The sequence below is a fragment of the Lolium rigidum genome, chromosome 4 (assembly GCF_022539505.1).
Source record: "Lolium rigidum isolate FL_2022 chromosome 4, APGP_CSIRO_Lrig_0.1, whole genome shotgun sequence".
Taxonomy (NCBI): Eukaryota; Viridiplantae; Streptophyta; class Magnoliopsida; order Poales; family Poaceae; genus Lolium; species Lolium rigidum.
The window spans coordinates 195492494-195516922 of NC_061511.1; the positions used below are offsets into that span (position 1 = coordinate 195492494).

The 24429-nt window shown below is 45.9% G+C and overlaps 1 non-coding gene across 1 annotated transcript; it reads right to left on the reverse strand.

Annotated features, from left to right (window-relative positions):
- Positions 1-14964: 14964 nt before the first annotated feature.
- On the reverse strand, positions 14965-15100 carry LOC124650742. The gene has a single exon (XR_006987162.1). It is a non-coding gene; the product is annotated as a small nucleolar RNA Z247 (small nucleolar RNA).
- Between the last annotated feature and the right edge of the window lie 9329 nt (positions 15101-24429).

Here is a 24429-nt window from a genome sequence, read left to right on the forward strand (position 1 = left end):
CGGAACGGAACTGCGAACGGCAGAAAGGAACTCCACGAAGTTCTAGTCAACCTGTGAAGACTGACGGGCATAGTTTTTCGAATAAAATAAACCTTTTGAAGAAATGTTTATGAAAACTTGCATTGGCCTATGACTTTCCTGGTCTATGGGCTGTAGCTAGTGCATGATACACATATTTCCTAATATGAACTTGCTGAGTACGCTCGTACTCATTCTATCCCATTTGAACCCCCTTCTTAGATCAAGATACCAAAGGAGAAACTACCGTGGAACTCGAAGACAAAGGAGTCAACTGCAACAAGATGGAGAATCCAGTCAAAGAAGTCAATGGAGTCAACTTGTGCATCAGCTAGAGTGGAGACTTAGATTAGTAATAGAAGGGAACATTTCCCTAATCCTAGCACCTAAGTAGCTAGAGTTCTATAGCAAGCCAAGTAGCTCTTGAACTTGAGTTAGCAATAAGATAGACTACGAGTCGTTCTTCTGGAGCTTTATTTGAAGTTTTACCTCACCGTAAAGTAGGAGGTTGTGTTGATCTTATGTAAACAGCTCGTGTGTACTTCTATAGACATACCTTGGACTCGCATATGTTTCTGTTGTACCACTCTGAGAGATGTAATATGAGTGGAACGGTGTTTCACTTGTGTTATGTCAACGACTTGTGTACTACACCATGCAGTGGTACGCTGGGTCACCACAGAGAAATAGCTCAATACGTGGCGGAATGCCACACCTGCCAAAGAGTGAAAGCTGAACATCAGAGTCCGGCAGGGAAATTACAACATTTACCTATTCCAGAATGGAAATGGGAGGAGATAGTAATGGATTTCATCACCGGACTACCCATGACTAATAAAAAGAAAGACATGATATGGGTAATCGTGGACCGGTTGACGAAAAGTGCACATTTCTTAGCGGTGAACCAGCAAGATAAAGGAGAGAAACTCATCGATCTTTACATCAAAGAGATCGTGAGTAAACATGGAGTACCCAAAAAGATCGTGTCGGATCGAGGATCCGTGTTCACGTCAGCATTTTGGAAGCAATTACACGAAGCTTTAGGATCCAAGCTGGACTATAGTACCGCCTATCATCCTCAGACAGGTGGACAAACCGAGAGAACCAACCAGATCTTAGAGGATATGCTTAGGGCTTGTGCCCTAGACTTCGGAGGATCATGGGAGGAGCACTTGCCACTAGCAGAGTTCTCATACAATAACAGCTATCAAAGCAGCATCAAGATGGCACCGTTCGAAGCCTTGTATGCAAGAAAGTGTAGATCACCGATATGTTGGTATGAAGCCGGAGTAAGCAAAGAGTTTAACCCTGATTATGTCAAGGAAAAGCAACAAATCATTGACATTATCAGGGATAGGCTCAAGATAGCCCAGAGCCGACAGAAGAGTTATGCCGATCAAAAGAGGAGAACTTGGGAGCCACGAGTTGGAGACATGGTATATCTTAAGGTGAGCCCGATGAAAGGCCTTCAGAGGTTTGGAGTAAAAGGAAAGCTAAGCCCTAGGTACATCGGACCTTTCAAGATTCGGAGTCAAAACCGAGGGTTCGAATTGGAACTACCGGGAAGGTTATCTCAGGTTCACAACGTATTCCATGTGTCGCAACTCAGAAAATGTTTGAAGACCCCAGATGAACCAGTATCACATGAAGAGCTCGAGTTACAACCAGATTTGACATACATCGAGAAGCCGGCGAAGATTCTCGAGGAGAACTGAAACAACTCAGGAATCGAGCGATAAAGTATTGCAAGATACAATGGAAGCATCATCCCGAGAGAGAAGCCACCTGGGAAAAGGAGGAAGACCTGAGGAAAACATACCCCGAACTTTTCAGGTATTACCACCACAGCTTCGGGACGAAGTTTTCTTTAAGGGGGAAAGGCTGTAATGTCCCAGGTTTAGAGACGATCGAGGGGAAGTTTTTAGAAAGGGATGTGCATTGCATTGTAAATTACGGGGAAATTTCGCGCTTTTAAAACAAAACTGCATCAAAGGGGGACAGGTTTCTCTCTCGACACCTTACAGGGTTAGGGTTTCGAGAGTGCGATGAACTTGTTCTTACTTATCTAAATTAGGGTTTTGAGAAGAGAGAAGTGATATTGCATTAAAATCTTAAGTTGCATGATTGAATTACAAGTTAAGTTGTTTGAATGAATTCAAACCAACTTTGAATTTGAATTTCAAATTCAAACATGAAATGATTATCACATAATTCAAATTTGAGATAATTTAACAAACAATTATCATTAAGCAAGAATATAAGTAATACAACAATTACATAAAGCTCATTAAGGAAAACTTGAGCTTTATTGATAATCACACACATAATACACTGTCTTTACAATATTCAGAATTGAATTATGGAATTACAATACATTACAAGAATTGAATAAATAGAAACAGAAAAAAGGAAAATTACAAGTTATTTAAATGACCTAAACTACACTGTGATCTTCATGGAATCTTTGATCAAGATGATCTTGAGTTCATCTTGAGTATCTTCTTGATCCCTGCACACACACACAACAAGCAAAGCATTAAGCCAAGTGGCAAAGCCACTTAGCAGGTTAGAAAGAAATGGAATTGGTGGATAATATCAAGTCTGCCGAGCTGATCCACTCTCACAGCCAAGTGCAGAGCATCAGCAGACACACACACACAGCCTGCTCACATGGCTGTGTGCATGCAACACACACACACACAGTGAGTCATCAGGGTGAGATGTGGTGCTGTCGACCAGGGAAGCAAAGGCTGGCCATATTTAAGCTTTTCACAGCTAAACCCTAACCATTCCATCGACAAGGCACCAGGGTAAGTAACCAGTAGCAAGAACAGCAAACCAAGAACAGCAAGAACAGAAGAACAGCCACTGCTGTTCAACTATTCCACCATCACCTGAATCAAATCAAGCTTCACAAGCTCACCAGGAGGAGTAGGGCAAGCAAATCAACCATAAGATCAACACAGAAGCAAACCTCTACATCAACCACAAATCTTGGAGCTGGAGTGAGGTATACCAGATAAGCATGAGAAAACCATGGTTTTGCTCATAATTAAGTACACTCATGCATCACATCAGCAAAAAGGGTATGAAACCCTGGATGTATCATCATTTGGTTGCTAAACCAATTGGTGCCAGCAGATACAACTAAGGCTAGAAGGAAATCAAACCAGGGAACACTGGTTGTGACAACACAGTGTCACAACCAGAGAAATCCAGCATGGAATTAGCCCTATGTAGCCATCCAGATCCACCAAGCACCTAATAGTCTAGCTATACCATCAGATTGATAGGCAACATGTGCCTATCTTGTTTATCAACACCAAAGCTACTGGTAATTCACCAAGTGATTAGCCAGTGAGCATCTATTCATCACAGAAAGCCAACATAGGTGGAGCTACCCTAACAGCAATAATTTACTGTCAGGGCTACCTCAACCACACCACAAAAAACCACAGTTAAGCTCAGCACATCTATCATTACCCAGATGGGTTCAAAAGGGAGCCAGGGTACCCAACAGAAGTTGGCATCCCTCCAGTTCTACTAAATCAACTCATATGATCATCACTGCAAGGCAGTTCACATCATTTATCTAACCAATTAAGCAAGGTAACAGAGATAAATGAATTACACGAGTAACACTGCACCAGAACCTTGCACATGATCCAGAGGATCACTGCAAGCAACAGATAAATCTTGAGTAAGCAATAAACCTCACTAGCACAAGTGTATGTGTCACACAGATACCAGAATGAGCACCAGATAGGCACTGCCAGAAGCATAACAACTAATCATCAAGCAAATGATGATCAGAGGCTCACCAGAGCTTGCTAACACTTGATACAGATGGCTATAAGCAAGCATAGCATCAGAAATGAGCTAGCCACTGAAGATTTACACCCAAACTTTAACTGAATAAACAGATACTATAGTAATAATCATATGATTGTATCCAGAAGCACATCAAGGGCTTGATGAACCACTGGATCTTGCTAAACAAATAAAGCACATACCAGTAATCATTGAATCATACAGTTAAGCCAACTGCAATGCTCAATTGAGCATGCTCATGAATTTGAACACAAGGAACAGCACACTAATACTCTGGCACTTGCAAAATTGCAAGTAATACACACAGAACTCAAGCCGGAGCAAGTATATATGAACACATTTGATGTCGAGCAAGCATAGAACCAAGAACAGAGGCACAGGGAAGAATTCTAGCAAGTAAAGCAAGCTTTCACAGGCACATAGCTTAGCAATCTTGCACAGACAGCACAAGCAAGCACATCGAGCATAAGCAGCACAGACAGAGTACACGCAACACCGCAGCGACGCAAGCAGACAGTAAGCACGGCCACAGAGCAGCATGAGCACGGCTATCCTCTCCACGAGGAGGAGAAGCTGTGACCAGAACTAAGGGAGGAGGAAGAAGAACAAGCACACAAGAGAGAGGGAGAGATGGCGAACTTACCCGGGGTCGAGTGATGTCTACGGGTGCTTCTATTCTTGTAGACAGTGTTGGGCCTCCAAGAGCAGAGGTTTGTAAAACAGCAGCAAGTTTCCCTTAAGTGGATCACCCAAGGTTTATCGAACTCAGGGAGGAAGAGGTCAAAGATATCCCTCTCATGCAACCCTGTAACCACAAAGCAAGAAGTCTCTTGTGTCCCCAACACACCTAATAGGTGCACTAGTTCGGCGAAGAGATAGTGAAATACAGGTGGTATGAATATATATGAGCAGTAGTAACGGCACCAGAAAAGTGCTTTGCCCAGGACTGGCGTGTGGTTGATGTGGTAATATTGCGGACAGTAGAGATGTAGTAAAACAGTAAACAAGTAGCGATAGCAGTATTTAGGAACAAGGCCTAGGGATCATACTTTCACTAGTGGACACTCTCAACATTGATCACATAACAGAATAAATAGATAGATGCTAGACTCTACACCCTCTTGTTGGATGATGAACACCACTAACTATGTAGGATTACACGAACCCTCAATGTCGGAGTTAACAAGCTCCACAATATTCAATGTTCATATTTAAATAACCTTAGAGTGCATAACAGATCAACATAACCAAACCAAGTACTAACATAGCATGCACACTGTCACCTTCACACTACGAAAGAAGGCATAGATCACATCAATACCATCATAGCAATAGTTAACTTCATAATCTACAAGAGATCACAATCATAGCCTACACCAAGTACTACACGATGCACACACTTGTCACCATTACACCGTGCGGGAGGAATAAACTACTTTAATAACATCACTAGAGTAGCACACAGATATATTGTGATACAAAACACATTGCAATCATAAAGAGATATAAATAAGCACTTCACTATGCCATTCATAACGGTGAATAAGTATTCTGTGAAATATAGCCTAAGAGACCCACACGGTGCACACACTCGTCACCTTTACACACGTGGGACAAGGAGTCTCCGGAGATCACATAAGTAAAACCCACTTGACTAGCATAATGACATCTAGATTACAAGCATCATCATATGAATCTCAATCCTGTAAGGCAGCTCATGAGATTATTGTATTGAAGTACATAGGAGAGAGATGAACCACATAGCTACCGGTACAGCCCATAGCCTCGATGGAGAACTACTCCCTCCTCATGGGAGACAGCAGCGTTGATGAAGATGGCGGTGGTGTCGATGGAGGAGCCTTCCGGGGCACTTCCCGTCCCGGCGGCGTGCCGGAACAGAGACTCCTGTCCCCCAGATCTTGGCTTCGCGATGGCGGCGGCTCTGGAAGGTTTCTCGTACCGTGGCTTTTCCGTATCGAAGTTTTAGGTCAGGGACCTTTTTATAGGCGAAGAGGCGGAGTCGGAGGGGCGACGAGGTGACGACACAATAGGGGGGCGCGGGCCCCCCCTTGACCGCGCCAGGGTCATGTGTGGTGGGCCTGTGGCCCCCCTCTGGCGGCTCTCGGGTGTTCTGGAAGCTTCGTGGAAAAATAGGATGCTGGGCCTTGATTTCGTCCGATTCCGAGAATATTTCCTTACTAGGATTTCTGGAACCAAAAACAGCAGAAAACGAGAACCGGCCCTTCGGCATCTCGTCAATAGGTTAGTTCCGGAAAACGCATAAATATGACATAAAGTATGTATAAAACATGTAGATATCATCAATAATGTGGCATGGAACATAAGAAATTATCGATACGTCGGAGACGTATCAGCATCCCTAAGCTTAGTTCCTGCTCGTCCCGAGCAGGTAAACGATAACAAAGATAATTTCTGGAGTGACATGCCATCATAACCTTGATCATACGATCGTAAGCATATGTAATGAATGCAGTGATCAAAACAATGGTAATGACATGAGTAAACAAATGAATCATAAAGCAAAGACTTTTCATGAATAGTACTTAAAGGCAAGCATCAATAAGTCTTGCATAAGAGTTAACTCATAAAGCAATAAATCAAAGTAAAGGTATTGAAGCAACACAAAGGAAGATTAAGTTTCGGCGGTTGCTTTCAACTTGTAACATGTATATCTCATGGATAATTGTCAACATAGAGTAATATAACAAGTGCAATATGCAAGTATGTAGGAATCAATGCACGAGTTCACACAAGTGTTTGCTTCTTGAGGTGGAGAGAAATAGGTGAACTGACTCAACATAAAAGTAAAAGAAAGGTCCTTCGCGAGAGGAAAGCATCGATTGCTATATTTGTGCTAGAGCTTTTATTTTGAAAACAAGAAACAATTTTGTCAACGGTAGTAATAAAGCACATGTATCATGTAAATTATATCTTACAAGTTGCAAGCCTCATGCATAGTATACTAATAGTGCCCGCACCTTGTCCTAATTAGCTTGGACTACCGAGATCATCGCAATACACATGTTTTAACCAAGTGTCACAAAGGGGTACCTCCATGCCGCTCGTACAAAGGTCTAAGGAGAAAGCTCGCATTTTGGATTTCTCGCTTTTGATTATTCTCAACTTAGACATCCATATCGGGACAACATGGACAACAGATAATGGACTCCTCTTTAATGCATAAGCATGTGGCAACAATTAGTATTCTCATATGAGATTGAGGATATATGTCCAAAACTGAAACTTCCACCATGATTCATGGCTTTAGTTAGCGGCCCAATGTTCTTCTCTAACAATATGCATGCTCTAACCATTAAAGTGGTAGATCTCTCTTACTTCGGACAAGACGGACATGCATAGCAACTCACATGATATTCAACAAAGAGTAGTTGATGGCGTCCCCAGGAACATGGTTATCGCACAACAAGCAACTTAATAAGAGATAAAGTGCATAAGTACATATTCAATACCACAATAGTTTTTAAGCTATTTGTCCCATGAGCTATATATTGTAAAGGCGAATGATGGAAATTTTAAAGGTAGCACTCAAGCAATTTACTTTGGAATGGCGGAGAAATACCATGTAGTAGGTAGGTATGGTGGACACAAATGGCATAGTGGTTGGCTCAAGGATTTTGGATGCATGAGAAGTATTCCCTCTCGATACAAGGTTTAGGCTAGCAAGGTTATTTGAAACAAACACAAGGATGAACCGGTGCAGCAAAACTCACATAAAATACATATTGTAAACATTATAAGACTCTACACCGTCTTCCTTGTTGTTCAAAACTCAATACTAGAAATTATCTAGACTTTAGAGAGACCAAATATGCAAACCAAATTTAGCAAGCTCTAGGTGTTTCTTCATTAATGGGTGCAAAGTATATGATGCAAGAGCTTAAACATGAGCACAACAATTGCCAAGTATCACATTATTCAAGACATTCTACCAATTACTACATGTAGCATTTTCCGTTTCCAACCATATAACAATTTAACGAAGAAGATTCAACATTCGCCATGAATACTATGAGTAAAGCCTAAGGACATATTTGTCCATATGCAACAGCGGAGCGTGTCTCTCTCCGACACAATGAATGCTAGGATCCATTTTATTCAAACAAAACAAAAATAAAAACAAACCGACGCTCCAAGCAAAGTACATAAGATGTGATGGAATAAAAATATAGTTTCAGGGGAGGAACCTGATAATGTTATCGATGAAGAAGGGGATGCCTTGGGCATCCCCAAGATTAGAAGCTTGAGTCTTCTTAAAATATGCAGGGGTGAACCACCGGGGCATCCCCAAGCTTAGAGCTTTCACTCTCCTTGATCATATTGCATCATTTCCCTCTCTTGATCCTTGAAAACTTCCTCCACACCAAACTCGAAACAACTCATTAGAGGGTTAGTGCACAATAAAAATTAACATGTTCAGAGGTGACATAATCATTCTTAACACTTCTGGACATTGCAAAAACCAATGGACATTAATGGAACAAAGAAATTCATCCACCATAGCAAAAGAGGCAATGCGAAATAAAAGGCAGAATCTGTCAAAACAGAACAGTCCGTAAAGATGGATTTTATCGAGGCACCAGACTTGCTCAAATGAAAATGCCCAAATTGAATGAAAGTTGCGTACATATCCGAGGATCACGCACGTAAATTGGCATATTTTTATGAGCTACCTACGAGAGAAGCGAGGTCGAAATTCGTGACAAGCAAAGAAATCATGCTATCGCGCAGCAATCCAAATCTAGTATGAACCTTACTATCAAAGACTTTACTTGGCACAACAATGCACAAAACTAAGATAAGGAGAGGTTGCTACAGTAGTAAACAACTTCCAAGACTCAAATATAAAACAAAAATACTGTAGCAAAATAAACACATGGGTTATCTCCCAAGAAGTTCTTTCTTTATGGCCATTAAGATGGGCTCAGCAGTTTTAATGATGCACTCGCAAGAGATAGTATTTGAATCAAAAGAGAGAATCAAGAGGCAAATTCAAAACACATTTAAGCCTAACATGCTTCCTATGAAAAGGAATCTTGTAAATAAACAAGTTCATGAGGAGAAAAGTAACAACCATAGGAAGATAGAACAGGTGTAGCTTCAAAAATTTCAGCACATAGAGAGGCATTTTAGTAACATGAAAATTTCTACAACCATATTTTCCTCTCTCATAATAACTTTCAGTAGCATCATGAGCAAACTCAACAATATAACTATCACATAAAGCATTCTTATCATGAGTCTCATGCATAAAATTATTACTCTCCACATAAGCATAATCAATTTTATTAGTAATAGTGGGAGCAAATTCAACAAAGTAGCTATCATTATTATTCTCATCATCAAATATAGGAGGAATATTGTAATCATAATCAAATTTATCCTCCATAACAGGCGGCACCAAAAGACCACTATCATTATAATCATCATAAATAGGAGGCAAAGTATCATCAAAGTAAATTTTCTCCTCAATGCTTGGGGGACTAAAAAGATCATTTTCATCAAAACCGACCTCCCCAAGCTTAGAATTTTCCATATCATTATCAACAATGGTGTTCAAAGCGTTCATACTAATATTACTACTAGCATGCAAATAAGATTCCATAGGTTTTTTAATTTTTGCATCAAACCATCCATGTCTTAAATCGGGAAATAAAATAAGAAGCTCATTGTTGTCCATTATGCCTAACTAGTGTAAACAAGAAACAAAAAGATGCAATTGCAGGATCTAAAGGAAATAGCTTCGAGCACACACACAACGGCAACGAGAAAAGTACTTTACCCGGGACCGGAGTATGAGTGCCTTTTACCTTTCCTCCCGGCAACGGCGCCGAGAAAATAGCTTGATGTCTACGGGTGCTTCTATTCTTGTAGACAGTGTTGGGCCTCCAAGAGCAGAGGTTTGTAGAACAGCAGCAAGTTTTCCTTAAGTGGATCACCCAAGGTTTATCGAACTCAGGGAGGAAGAGGTCAAAGATATCCCTCTCATGCAACCTTGTAACCACAAAGCAAGAAGTCTCTTGTGTCCCCAACACACCTAATAGGTGCACTAGTTCGGCGAAGAGATAGTGAAATACAGGTGGTATGAATATATATGAGCAGTAGTAACGGCACCAGAAAAGTGGTTTGCCCGGGAGCGGCGTGTGGTTGATGGTGGTAATATTGCGGACGAGTAGAGATGCGATAGAAACAGTAAACAAGTAGCGATAGAAGTATTTAGGAACAAGGCCTAGGGATCATACTTTCACTAGTGGACACTCTCAACATTGATCACATAACAGAATAAATAGATAGATGCTAGACTCTACACCCTCTTGTTGGATGATGAACACCACTAACTGTGTAGGATTACACGAACCCTCAATGCCAGAGTTAACAAGCTCCACAATATTCAATGTTCATATTTAAATAACCTTAGAGTGCATAACGGATCAACATAACCAAACCAAGTACTAACATAGCATGCACACTGTCACCTTCACACTACGAAAGAAGGCATAGATCACATCAATACCATCATAGCAATAGTTAACTTCATAATCTACAAGAGATCACAATCATAGCCTACACCAAGTACTACACGATGCACACACTCGTCACCATTACACCGTGCGGGAGGAATAAACTACTTTAATAACATCACTAGAGTAGCACACAGATATATTGTGATACAAAACACATTGCAATCATAAAGAGATATAAATAAGCACTTCACTATGCCATTCATAACAGTGAATAAGTATTCTGTGAAATATAGCCTAAGAGACCCACAGGGTTTACACACTGTCACCTTTACACACGTGGGACAAGGAGTCTCCGGAGATCACAAGCATCATCATATGAATCTCAATCATGTAAGGCAGCTCATGAGATTATTGTATTGAAGTACATAGGAGAGAGATGAACCACATAGCTACCGGTACAGCCCATAGCCTCGATGGAGAACTACTCCCTCCTCATGGGAGACAAGCAGCGTTGATGAAGATGGCGGTGGTGTCGATGGAGGAGCCTTCCGGGGCACTTCCCCGTCCCGGCGGCGTGCCGGAACAGAGACTCCTGTCCCCCAGATCTTGGCTTCGCGATGGCGGCGGCTCTGGAAGGTTTCTCGTACCGTGGCTTTTCCGTATCGAAGTTTTAGGTCAGGGACCTTTTTATAGGCGAAGAGGCGGAGTCGGAGGGGCGACGAGGCGACGACACAATAGGGGGGCGCGGGCCCCCCCTTGACCGCGCCAGGGTCATGTGTGGTGGGCCTGTGGCCCCCCTATGGCGACTCTCGGGTGTTCTGGAAGCTTCGTGGAAAAATAGGATGCTGGGCCTTGATTTCGTCCGATTCCGAGAATATTTCCTTACTAGGATTTACGGAACCAAAAACAGAAGAAAACAGGAACTGGCCCTTCGGCATCTCGTCAATAGGTTAGTTCCGGAAAACGCATAAATATGACATAAAGTATGTATAAAACATGTAGATATCATCAATAATGTGGCATGGAACATAAGAAATTATCGATACGTCGGAGACGTATCATCGAGCAGGCAGACAACCATGGCGGCCACGGCGGCACACGCCAGGGCGCGGCGGCGCCAGGCCAAGCCAGGCCATGGCGGCGCCACAGCACCACCCCACCATGGCAGCACAACCACGGCGGCGCCATCACACCAGGAGCTCGGGGAGCCGCGGGATCACGCGGATCCCGTAACCCTAGCCATGGCGAAGAGGGTCGAGGACGAGCGGGAGCGGCGTCTGCTCCAGATCGACGCGGATAGAAAGGATCGCCGTCACAGGGCGGTTCGATTGTGCCCCATGGCGAGGGCCATGGCGACCGGAGACCGCCAGAATCGGCCGGCGACGGTGAGGGCGACGCAGGTCGCCAGAGAGAAAGAGGATTAGGGTTAGGTCAAGGCGGCGCGGGGTGGTGAGCGAGTAAGCGACCGCTCGGGTCGGTTGGACCCGATCTGGTCTAACCCAACCCGCTGGGCTCCACTGACAGGTGGGCCTAGGGGCAATTGTGACTTTTCACAATTCAATTAAAAACCAGAAACTTTGAAATTCAATAGAAAATTGATAAGAGCTCTAAAAAAATAATTAAAAATATGAAAATTGATCAGTATTAAATTCTCTATTATAATAAAATACAAAAGGAAATTTTTGAAGACAACTAAGAATGAGTCTTAATTTGATGATTTAAATAGTCATTCAATTCACACATATTATTTTCAATAATAAAAATAAGTCCATTAATGCATTTGGACTTTAAAAACACCTTGACAACATTTCAAGGTTGTATTTACCCTAAATATAGTATCTCCAAATCAATCTTAGTATTAACCTCTTACATGAAATAATAATGTCATCGGAAGGGGGGAACAAACCCTAAAACTGGAATCATGCATAATTGCTTCTTTAACCATTGCCCTTATCGGACAATGATGCTATTTTTCAGAGACGAGAGGACAAGGGTCAGTCCACACCTTCCAAGCTGCAAAACTTTGCGGTGTTCGAGCAAGTTCATCACTTGCTCATGTCATTTGAGTATTTTTACCAAATTACTTGCAAAGTACTATGTTTATCACTATCGCATGAAAAGCAAAACCACTATTTTCATAACTATGAATATGACTATGTGGTGGGCAATGGAACCATGGATTGTGTTGATATGGTGGAGGTTCCATTGCAAGGGTTTATATCCATCTAGGATTAAACAACAAATGTCGCCAGTGATTCTTGTGCCGTAATAACCGTGTTAACCATAAGATCCGGAGTGGGACGGAGTAGTCAAAAGTGTTTCCACCTCTCGTTCATCAACGGATGCGCTTTACCGTAGACACTTGTATCTGTCAGGGCAAGCGGTAGGCTGGGGAAGCCTTAAGTCCCCACGGCATAGTCCGTAGACACTTGTCGCTCGAAGAACAAGCGGTAGGCTGGGGAAGCCTTAAGTCCCCACGGTATTGCGGTCTATGATGGGTTGCATCTACCGGCGAAGGAGTTTGGTTCGATCCCAGACTGTCGTCGTGGTCGGGGTCCACCCTGAAATCTATGGGAATAATGGGACCGACGAGGACCCAGGGTCGGGGTGTGCAACAAAGGGTGGGTGTTCGAGGTAGCGGAGGAACATGATTGGCTAGACCTTATACCGGGCCTCACACCGAAGGAAGTGTGGACGGGAAAGCTGCCCGGTTGGCACCAAGGTTAAGATCTCTTATGGGTAAAGCAACACACCTTTGCAGAGTGTAAAGAATCATGACCTGTCACTCCCTGTTCCGGGATTTGGAACTACGAACGCGGCCGGAAAGGAGCTCCATGAAGTTCTAGTAAACCGGTGAAGGCTGTTGGACATAGCTCTTTGAAATAAAAGCAATCCCTTGAAGAAATGTTTATCAAAACCTGCATTGGTATTAGACTTTCTGGTCTAATATCGTAGTTAGTGCATTAAACACCTCTTAACTATAATGAACTTGTTGAGTACGCTCGTACTCATCCCACTCTTAAATCCCTTGCTTAGATTGTCTGAATCGTCTGGAGGAGGACTACGACAACCCTGAAGGAGCCGAGATCATCGGCTATGAAGAACCAGACCTCTCAGGAGGTATTGAAGGCGTATACTATCTCATAGTCTACGGAACCGGGGAGGCTTCCGGTGGAGATCAAGCCTAGAAGCATCAAGTAGTAGTTGTAGCCGAGCAGTGGAAACACCTAGTATTTAGCTGCTCGTGGTAATAAATGTATAACCTAGTGAAACTCCTATATTGTAAGTAAGGTGGGTTCGCCTCGAACCCAGGAGTATTCCTCTTAGGACCCAAGAGGAGCTCCAAGACAATATATGTTTGATGCTTATAATAATCAGTGGATGAGTTATGGACCCTGCTATGTTCTGTTGTACTACTCTGAGGGATGTAATATTTGCGGAATGGTACTTCGTGAATGTTATATCAACGACTGTCATACTACAACATGCAGTGGTATGCAGGGTCACCACAGAGCAGGACCCCATACATCAGAGAACACTTGTTCCAAAGGAACAGTGGATACACTAGTGGAGGTAGGGTAGGGAAGTTGGTGACTCTTCCCTTGTTGGCAAGGATCACACACATAGGGATTTATTTCTGGCGAGTACTCGAGTTTATTTCTTCTAAGAACTTGTTGAACAATAAAAGATGATGGATGCCCTAGACGACGATGCCATGTTGAAGAGGACGGCTTGTTGGTGAGGAAGGCATGCTTGGAAGACCCAGCGGCAATGGGCACAAGAGGGTATAAGCCGCCATGAAATTGACCTTTAAACAAAATTTGCTTGGTGGCCTGATCCTTGATCAAAAAGAAAAATGGGTGAAATTCAACAAAGACATCATTATCTAGAGCAATTTTGTGTGTAGAAAGCAAGTTTTTGGATGCACTAGGAACTTGGAGAATGTTATTGAGATGCAAGGAACTATGAGGGGTGCATTACTGAATGACCAACATGCTCAATTTTCATACCTGCACCACTAGCATTGTTGACTTGATCACGGCCTTGATAGTTGTCTCGAGTGTGAAGCTTGTTGAGCTGCCCAGTTATATGATCAGTAGCACCGCGTCAATGTACCAGTTGGTGTCAACCCCATAGGCGCCCTTCTCACGAGAACGAGAGACATCATTATCATCACTGTCACGGTCAGAGTAGCGCCACCAGCACTGATTCGCCGGGTGGCCATGCTTCTTGCAAATCTGGCACTCGGTGTCAACATAAGGGGTGGGGGTCCGACCACGACCACGGCCACCCTTGGGAGCACCACGTTCATCCCTGCGGTACCTCCCTCCATCATCACGTCCCTGATCACGACGACCATCACGGCGCCCATCATTGCAGTAATACCGCCCACCATCATCACGGCGCTGCGTGTCACGGCGATATCCATCATCACGGCCATCACGGCGATAGTCCTGGCGCCCATCCCGATCGCGGCGAGGATGATCACGGTGACCATCGTAGCGATAGTCCTGGTGACCATGAGGTGCAGGGCCACGACGAGCAGCGGCATTGGCAGAAGTCTCAAAGGCAGTGGATATGGTGCTGGTCTCCTTCAACATAAGTTGACGCTGATCGAAGGCCTGGAGCTGGGAACACATGTCATTCAGAGTAGTTGTGGGAACCGCATTGATGGAGGCAACAAGGGAGGTGTACTCGCCATCAAGACCAGCTAGGATATATCCTTTGAGCTCGTCATCGTCGACCTTCTTACCAATGGCAGCAAGCTCGGAGGCAAATCCTTTCATCAAAGTAATGAACTGAGACGCTGTTTTGTCAAGTTTCTTGGTATTGGCCAGGGAGCTACGCAGCATATTCACACGGTAAGGAGACTGAGATTGAAACAGGTCTTCAATGGTTTTCCATACCTCATGTGCATGCTCAAGGCCAAGAACTTGAGCTAGGATGTCCGGGTTGAGAGATTTCATGAGGAAGCTGAGCACAGTCTAATCACGGGCAAGCCAAGCACCATAGACCGGATTGGGGATCGTGATGGGTTTCTTGTTTTCGTCTTCAGCTTCAAGGGTTTTGGGTGGGGCGGGATCAGAACCATCCAGGAGCCCCATCACTTGTGCGCCACGGAGAGCCGGGAGCACTTGAGCCTTCCAAAAGAGGTGGTTATCGCGGGAGAGTTTCTCCAGCGGAGGCGATCCAAGCGCGGATGCAAGGGATGCCATGGTGGACATGTTGGAGGACGAAGCCATCTGTTCGCGGCGGCGGATCGGAAGGATCGGCGGCGGCAGGGTTTTGCTGATGTCGAGGGCGGCGGCGGATCAGATCGATCGGCAGCGGCGGGTTTGTAGGGTTTTGCTTGGAAAAAATTTCTGGTGGCGGCGGCGAGGAGCGCGGCGGCCAGGGGTCTTGTCTTGGTTGTTTGTTGGGTCGTGGTTTGGTTGAGCACGGCGATCGCCGCCGGTGTTTAGGGTTTTGGTTTTTCGGAGCTGGTTGTCGTGGAGGAAGATTGCTCTGATACCATGTCAATTGTGACGGGAACGATACCCTCTCCATGGGTTCGGTTGCGTGTTATATGAGTATGGAACAGCCCCATACGTAGCATTACAGAGAGGTATAATACCGATTAGAGTACTACTCTATACCGGTATTATACGGTGGTATTACATAGCCTAACACACTGCACTTCTTCTCCGGTCGTCCGAGACCTGACGCCGAGTACTGAAGAAGGGAAACTGATGCGAGCGCCAAGGCAGCAGCTGCTAAATTTTACACCGCGCTCACGGAAAAGAAGCTAGCTCTTGGCCTGGGGGAAAACGTAAGATCAAACACAATCAGGGATGGTGCAACTGATTAACAGAAGCACAGCACACGAGGGGTGGGGATACATGCCGTATCTGCCTTGTGATGTTGGCATCCGATCCTAGCTTTGTCGCTGCTGGCTACCTACTTGGCTGTGTACCTGGTCCACCGCCAGTCGACTGGTCCATGGTTCCGGCCGATTTGCTCAGGTGAAGCACGGAAGCCTACTACGGTTTAACTGCCCGCCGGCCGCCGGCTGCTAGAACATGTCTAGCATATGCGGTAAACGGTGCTAAACTTGTAAAATAATCGCTCGTTTTCAGTTTTCATCGGAAAATCGACACCGAACAGATCCTAGAAACGTGCATGCATGATCCGTAGAAAAATTTAGGGGGTCAGAAAAGCTCTCCCGTTCGATCGACTTCTACTGTTCTACATACGCGAGCTGCGCAGCCAAACCCAACGTGACCTCTATGTGCGCGCAAGTGTAGCTGGAGAACTAAAATTTCCCCGCCGCGCCCAAGCTTCAGCGCTTCCCTCTTCCGCCGCCCAAAACCGTGCCAATGTGCCATCATTGTTGGCCGCCTCGTCCCTACCCCGCCACCGCCGAGTGCGCCGAACCCCGCCGTGCCGCTAGTGAAATCTCGCGGGCTGACCGGGTATTCTTCCACTGCCCACACCTGTTGCCGCCGCCGAGTCCGCCGCACCGTACCCCGTCGTGCCGCTAGTAGGTAAAATCTCGCGGGCTGACCAGCTATTCTTCCGCTGGCCACACCTGCTGTCGCCCGCCATAGATGTGCTATGGAGGTCTGATTCAGACGCGCCCTCGACCTAGGCGACCAGATCAGCCTCGTCGGAGCCTTTCTTTCTCCTCCTCCATTGTCGATTCTTGAGCTGCCCGAACAAACCGCATCAACTCCGCCATGGTAAGATCTTGTTATGCTTGTTATTCAAGTTCGATCTATAGTACGGTTGATTCGGTTTTGATATTGGACTGTTCTAGATGAGTTCAATGTTGGCTGCGGAGTTTATTCGTCGTCGGACAATTCAGACATCGACTATTTGCTCAAGGACGATGACACCTAGCATATGATTCTCATCCCCGCTGTGAAGGACCTCAGGGATAGGGCCAAGATGAACAAACGGTGCGGATCGATTGTCGTTCAAGTTTGCATCCCACGAAACTGATCGCTCAGCCACACTACCCTCATGCAAGACTACTTTGCCAAGGTCGAGCAAGACTACGGAATGGCTACTATCTTGCCGACTACATCTATCCGTTTTGGGAAACATTTGTGAATACCATCCAATCCCTAGAAACAAAGAAAAAAGCTCAGTTTTTCAAGGCACAAGAAGCATGGCAAAAGGACGTTGAAAGAGGTTTTGGTGTTTTGCAAGCTCGGTTTGCCATTGTTCGTGGTCCAACTTGGTTTTACGACAAAATATACCTCAACAACATCATTACGTGTTGTGTGATTCTTCACGGTATGTTCATCGAGGATGCATGAGAGAGGGTTAAACTTGGATTTCTTCCATGACAATGTTGGTAGAGGAAAAGTCGTTCAAGAGTTCACTTTTTTTCTGCCAAATGAAACATATTTTTCTAGATAGTTAAGCTAAAACGGCGATGGCCGTATCGCCGTCGCGCGCCCTACTTGTCGCCGTCATGGCCAGAGGGACCAACATCATCGGGAGCCCATCACACGCCCTAAATCTCACGCTTATGCTGTGCTAAGAGGCGCTCTAAGGCATAACGACGACACTCCACCGTATCGCACTCACGACAGTTTCGTTCCCTCTGCTCATCCGCCTTACGATGCACCTATGCCTCTACCATGACGCCGTTGGGCTGCCGTCGATACCTTGGCGGCCGCGTGCTTGTCTGCCAAGGCCTGCCGCACGGCAGCCATAATCTGGCGAATGACATCATCGTGTTGGACGGTCTCGAGCGAGGCAAGCAGGACCTACCGCTTGTCGGTGACATCTGGGACGTCGAGGTCATTGACGTCGTTGAGGTCCGCATCTACTATCTCACCGACTGTGGATTGTTGTTGCTGCGCAACCACCGCCGGTGACCCATGCGCCTACTAGCGCCACCCGAGCCCCCGCAAGCGATGTCTGCGCCTTCGCTAGGTTTGTGTCTATCTGAGCTCTCAAGGATGGAGCCCCCGCCACCATCTTTGCCAGTCGCTGCCTCCGCATGTACCACGACGATGACCTCATGTGAGGCAGCCTCCCCCATTCCCTTGACGTAGGGCCCGTACTGCTCCTCGTGTTCCTCCTGCTCGGCATACACCACGACGAACGCCTCCCTTGTGCCGAGTCCGCCATGTTATCGTCCAGGCGGAGTTGCAGTCTGCCACTACCCACTGGTGCTTGTTATAGTTTGACTCTCGTCCACGGTGACGCCGTCCCTCTTATATAGCGAGGGGCCAGGGCGGGAAACGAAAGGGTGCACGGGAACCCAGAGACCGCGCGGGAAGCTGCAGGGGTGGTTAATCGACGGGGCGGGCGAGCATTAAGGCTGTGGCATCGATGATGGTGGAAAAAAGGGAAAATGTGCCAGGCCTAGATTTGACACGGTTCTGGTTAGCTCGGATGCGGCCATCTTTAAGGAGGCCAGGTGTAGAGGAGCTGGAGTTATTTTGCGTGATCATCATGGAGCTTTTGTGGTGGGTTGTCGTCAACATGTTTTGGGGCTCTCATCCCCGGAGCTCGCGGAGGCCGTGGCTCTCCGACGAGCGGTTCAGCTAGCAAGAGACGAGGGAATGGACAAGGTCATCTTCGAGACTGACTATCTCTCGCTGGTGCAGCGACTAAACTCGTCGACCATGGATAGATCTTCTATTGTGATGTTGGTCGCTGAGATCAAGGCTTCTGGATGAGGCTTCACATCGATCTCGTTCCGACATGTGAAGCGTGTTTTTAATCAGGCAGCTCATTTGTTAGCTAAATCTAGCTTGGATGTAAACTCTAGTTGTGTTTTTTATTCTGTTCCGGAGTTCATCGGAGGTACATTTTGTATTGATGTGAGTTAATCAATAAAGCTATGTTTCCTGTCAAAAAAAAAAAAACAAGGGCGTAGCAACATTTTTATCTACGGTCCAATCCAAATAAACCAAAACAGATACGTTTCCACAATGGGCCGGCCGCTAGCTAGAGATATGTTTGTGTTCACTGAATCCCAGCCGGGCTAGCGATACGGATTGACATTGACCGCGACGATCTGCGGTTTTGTCTTGGGCGGGACAGTGCAGAACGGCGCCAACCCAGATCGCCTACACAGTCGGCGACTGCTGATAACTGTGTGCCTGCAGTTAGCGCGTACGTGAAGAGGACTGGAAGCATGTGCTTAGTCGTGCATCCCTATTGCCTAATCCAGGATCGTAGAGTGGAACCATCCGATTTCTGCGTGACGTGTCTCGCTCTGTCACGGCAGAATCATCATCTATAGACTGTTAACAGTTTCTGATTCCAGTTAGCGGAGAGGTTTTTTCCAGTCGAGTGTACTCCAGCAGGAACTCGACAGTTCGTACTATGGCTGACGTTCCCTTTTTTTTGAAGAACATCAGGAGCTTTATATTGAATGAATGCTAATGTTCATAGGGGTACCAATGAGCCAAACACGGCGTCCTACATGAAGAGTACGTTGTAGCCATCGTAGATATTGAATGTGCTTCCCCATTGGCTTCTCGCCGCTCGTGACCGTAGATGTTCTCTCGAATGTGGTTTCGGCGCTGCGCAATATCGCGTAGAGTATCATGCAATGCCTCCCTCCATAGCTTGGACAATCTGAAGCTATTTTCAATGCTTCAATATGTAAATCCTTCGCTAGTTCTAGAGCTTCTCTAGAAGCAAATGCTTCAAGTATTTCTGGGTCGGTAGGAGTAGCACCATCAATCCACCTTGGGTCATCTGTGCATATTACACCTCTCCTCATTGTTTTAGCGACATCACCATCAACATTAAGCTTCATACAACCTGGAGAGGTGGGTACTTTTGCACTTCCGAAGAAAAGGCCCAAATACTCTTCTCATGACGTTGCCAGCACGAGAGTATATTCCAGCCGTTGCCGTAGGCCCCTCTGCGCTCACCAGTTTAGGCCTTTTGCTCTTCGGCAGAGAACGCCCAACTACTCTTCTAAGGGTGTGTTTGGTAGGCCGGCCTACCTCAGATATTCTTATCTCAGCCCAGCCTAGCTAGCTTTTTGTTGTTTGTTAGGTTGGCTCGGTTCATCTCAGCACTGTCCAGTTGCTACGAAAAAGGCCTCTCAGCCAGGCTAAGTTGTGAAGCTCAAATCGAGCTTCACAACTCGCCCGAGCTCGACTCGTCCCGCAAAACACTTTTACCGGCCCCGTCCACCCCCCAGACCCTCACCCCCACCTCTTTCTCTCCTCATTTTCCCCATCTCCTTCTCTCTATCAACTATGCTGCAACCTGCCGGATCTCGAGCTCCGCCGCCGCCTAGTCGATGCAGGCCTCCGCCGCCACCTTCTCGAAGACGAGCTACGCCCCGCCGCCTCGAAGTCGGCCTGCATCGCCACCACGGACGAGCTCCACCTCTCCCTCGCCGCGTCTCTGCCTTTCCTTCATCGCGCCTCCGCCAAGCCGCGGACCAGCTCCGTCGCTGCCTCGTCGACGCTCGCCTCCGCCGCCGCCTCGTCGACGCTCGCCTTCCCGGCGCCGAGCTGTGCCGCCGCCACGGACGAGCTCCCTCGCTGCCTCTCCCTCGGCGCCCGATGGGAGCTCGCTTCCTTGGACCTTCTGCAGCTGAGGGTCGACGCCTACCGGGCCAGGTGAGGCCGCGACGTGCGGCCGTTGACTCTCCAGGACGATGAATTGCTCGGGAAGATCCATGGCGTGGAGTGATACGTCCCAAACGTATCTATAATTTCCTATGTTCCATGCTACTTTTATGATGATACTCACATGTTTTATACACATTATATGTCATTATTATGAATTTTCCGGCACTAACCTATTGACGAGATGCCGAAGAGCCAGTTGTTGTTTTTTGCTGTTTTTGGTTTCAGAAATCCTAGTAAGGAAATATTCTCGGAATTGGACGAAATCAACGCCCAGGGTCCTATTTTTGCACGAAGCTTCCAGAAGTCCGAGGGAGAGACGAAGTGGGGCCACGAGGTGGCGACACGCCAGGGCGGCGCGGCCTGGCCCTTGGTCGCGCGGCCCTGGTGTGTGGCCCCTCAGGACGCCTCTTGACCTACCCTTCCGCCTACTTAAAGCCTCCGTCGCGAAACCCCCAGTACCGAGAGCCACGATACGGAAAACCTTACAGAGACTCTTGATGACCCACAAGTATAGGGGTGTATCGTAGTATCTTCGATAAGTAAGAATGTCGATCCCAACGAGGAGCAGAAGGTGTTGACAAGCAGTTTCGATGAAGGATTCACTGTAAATGCTCACAGACAAGTATTCAGGGGGTTTTGATGTAACAGATGAAGAAAGTACAAGTAAGTAAAATGCGAGAGAAATAATTGCAGCGAGTGGCCCAATCCTTTTTAGCACAAAGGACAAGCCGGTTTGTTTACTTATAATGACCAAACGTTCTTGAGGACACACGGGATTTTAGTCTAGTGCTTTCGCTACATACAGATGATTAATCTTCATTGTTTTGATAAGTGTTGTGTGGGTGAACCTATGCTAATGTATCGCCCTTCCTAGGACTAATACACACTTGTGATTATACCCCTTGCAAGCATCCGCAACTACAAGAAAGTAATTAAGATAAATCTAACCACAGCCTTAAACTGCGAGATCCTGCGATCCCTCCCGCATCGATATACCAACGGGGGCTTAGGTTTCGTCACTCCGGCAACCCCGCAATTGGCAAACGAGTACAAGATGCATTCCCCTAGGCCCATAAATGGTGAAGTATCGTGTAGTCGACGTTCACACGACACCACTAGAAGAATGACACCACAACTTAAATATCATAACATTGAATATTACTCAACCATAATTCACTACTAACATTTAGACTTCACCCATGTCCTCAAGAACTAAACGAACTACTCACGAGACATCATATGGAACATGATCAGAGGTGATATGATGATGAATAACAATCTGAACATAAACCTTGGTTCAATGGTTTCACTCAATAGCATCAATAACAAGTAGAAATCAATACCGGGAGAGTTTCCCTATCAAACAATCAAGATCAAACCCAAATTGCTACAGCGGTGACGAGGTGCAGCGGTGGAGATGGCGGTGATGATGATGAAGATGATGGTGATGGTGATGGAGATGATGTCCAGCTCGATGGCGGTGACGATGGCGTCGATTTCCCCTCCGGGAGGGAATTTCCCGGCGGATTCTCGCCCGCCGGAGAGCTCTTTCTCTCTCGGTGTTCTCCGCCCCGCAGAGGCGGCTGTGACTCCTCGCGACCTACCCTCTGGAGCTTAGGTTTTCGGGACGAAGGGTTTCGCGAAGAAAAGGAGGCGAAATGGGCTGTGGGGCCCCCACACCACAAGGTGGCGCGGCCAGGCCATGGGCCGCGCCGCCCTGTGGTCTGGCCCCACCTTGGGTCTTCTCGGCTCCCCCTTCGGCCTTCTCCGTCATCTGGAAAAATAGGATTTTTGGTGTAATTTCCTTCCACAGTTGTTCTTCCGAAATATTGCATCCCGACGGTGCTTTTTCCAGCGAGAATCCCGGCTCCAAGTGCGCGATCTCCAAATAATCATGAAACATGCAAAATAGATGAAATAACATAAGTATTGTGTCCCAATATGAAATATATCAATGAATAACAGCAAATTATGATATAAAATAGTGATGCAAATTGGACGTATCAACGCCGCCGCCGCCAATCCCATCTCGGGGGATTCAGGAGATCGCCTCCGGCACCCTGCCGGAGAGGGGAATCATCTCCCGGAGGTCTCCTCATCGCCATGATCGCCTCCGGATCGATGTGTGAGTAGTTCACCCCTGGACTATGGGTCCATAGCAGTAGCTAGATGGTCGTCTTCTCCCCGTTGTGCTATCATGTTAGATCTTGTGAGCTGCCTATCATGATCAAGATCATCTATTTGTAATCCTTCATGTTGTGTTTGTTGGGATCGATGAATATTGAATACTATGTCAAGTTGATTATCAATCTATCATATATGTTATTTATGTTCTTGCATGCTCTCCGTTGCTAGTAGAGGCTCTGGCCAAGTTGATACTTGTGACTCCAAGAAGGAGTATTTATGCTCGATAGTGGGTTCATGCCTCCATTAAATCTGGGACAGTGACAGAAAGTTCTAAGGTTGTGGATGTGCTGTTGCCACTAGGGATAAAACATCGATGCTTTGTCTAAGGATATTTGTGTTGATTACATTACGCACCATACTATGCAATTGTCTGTTGTTTACAACTTAATACTTGGAAGGGGTTCGGATGATAACTCGAAGGTGGACTTTTTAGGCATAGATGCATCTTTGGATAGCGGTCTATGTACTTTGTCGTAATGCCCTGATTAAATCTCATAGTACTCATCATGATATATGTATGTGCATTGTTATGGCTTCTTTATTTGTCAATTGCCCAACTGTAATTTGTTCACCCAACATCTGCTATCTTATGGGAGAGACACCGCTAGTGAACTGTGGACCCTGGTCCTATTCTTTACATCTGAAATACAAAACTGCTGCAATTGTTCTTTACTGTTATTCGCAAACAAACATCATCATCCACACTATACATCTAATCCTTTGTTTACAGCAAGCCGGTGAGATTGACAACCTCGCTGTTACGTTGGGGCAAAGTTCTGTGATTGTGTTGTGCAGGTTCCACGTTGGCGCGGAATCCCTGGTGTTGCGCCGCACTACACTCCTCCGCCAACAACCTTCAACGTGCTTCTTGACTCCTACTGGTTCGATTAAACCTTGGTTTCTTACTGAGGGAAACTTGCTACTGTGTGCATTACACCTTCCTCTTGGGGTTCCCAACGGACGTGTCAACTACACGCATCAAGCAAATTTCTGGCGCCGTTGCCGGGGAGATCAAGACACGCTGCAAGGAGAGTCTCCCACATCCAATCTCTTTACTTTGTTTTTGTCTTGCTTTATTTTATTTACTACTTTGTTTGCTGCACTTATATCAAAACACAAAAAAAATTAGTTGCTAGCTTTACTTTATTTACAGTCTTGTTCTCTATATCAAAAACACAAAAAAATTAGTCACTTGCATTTACTTTATTTAGTTTGCTTTATTTACTACTGCTAAAAATGAGTAATCCGGAAGTTGAAGTTCGTTCCTTTAAGCAACAAGGGGGAGAAAG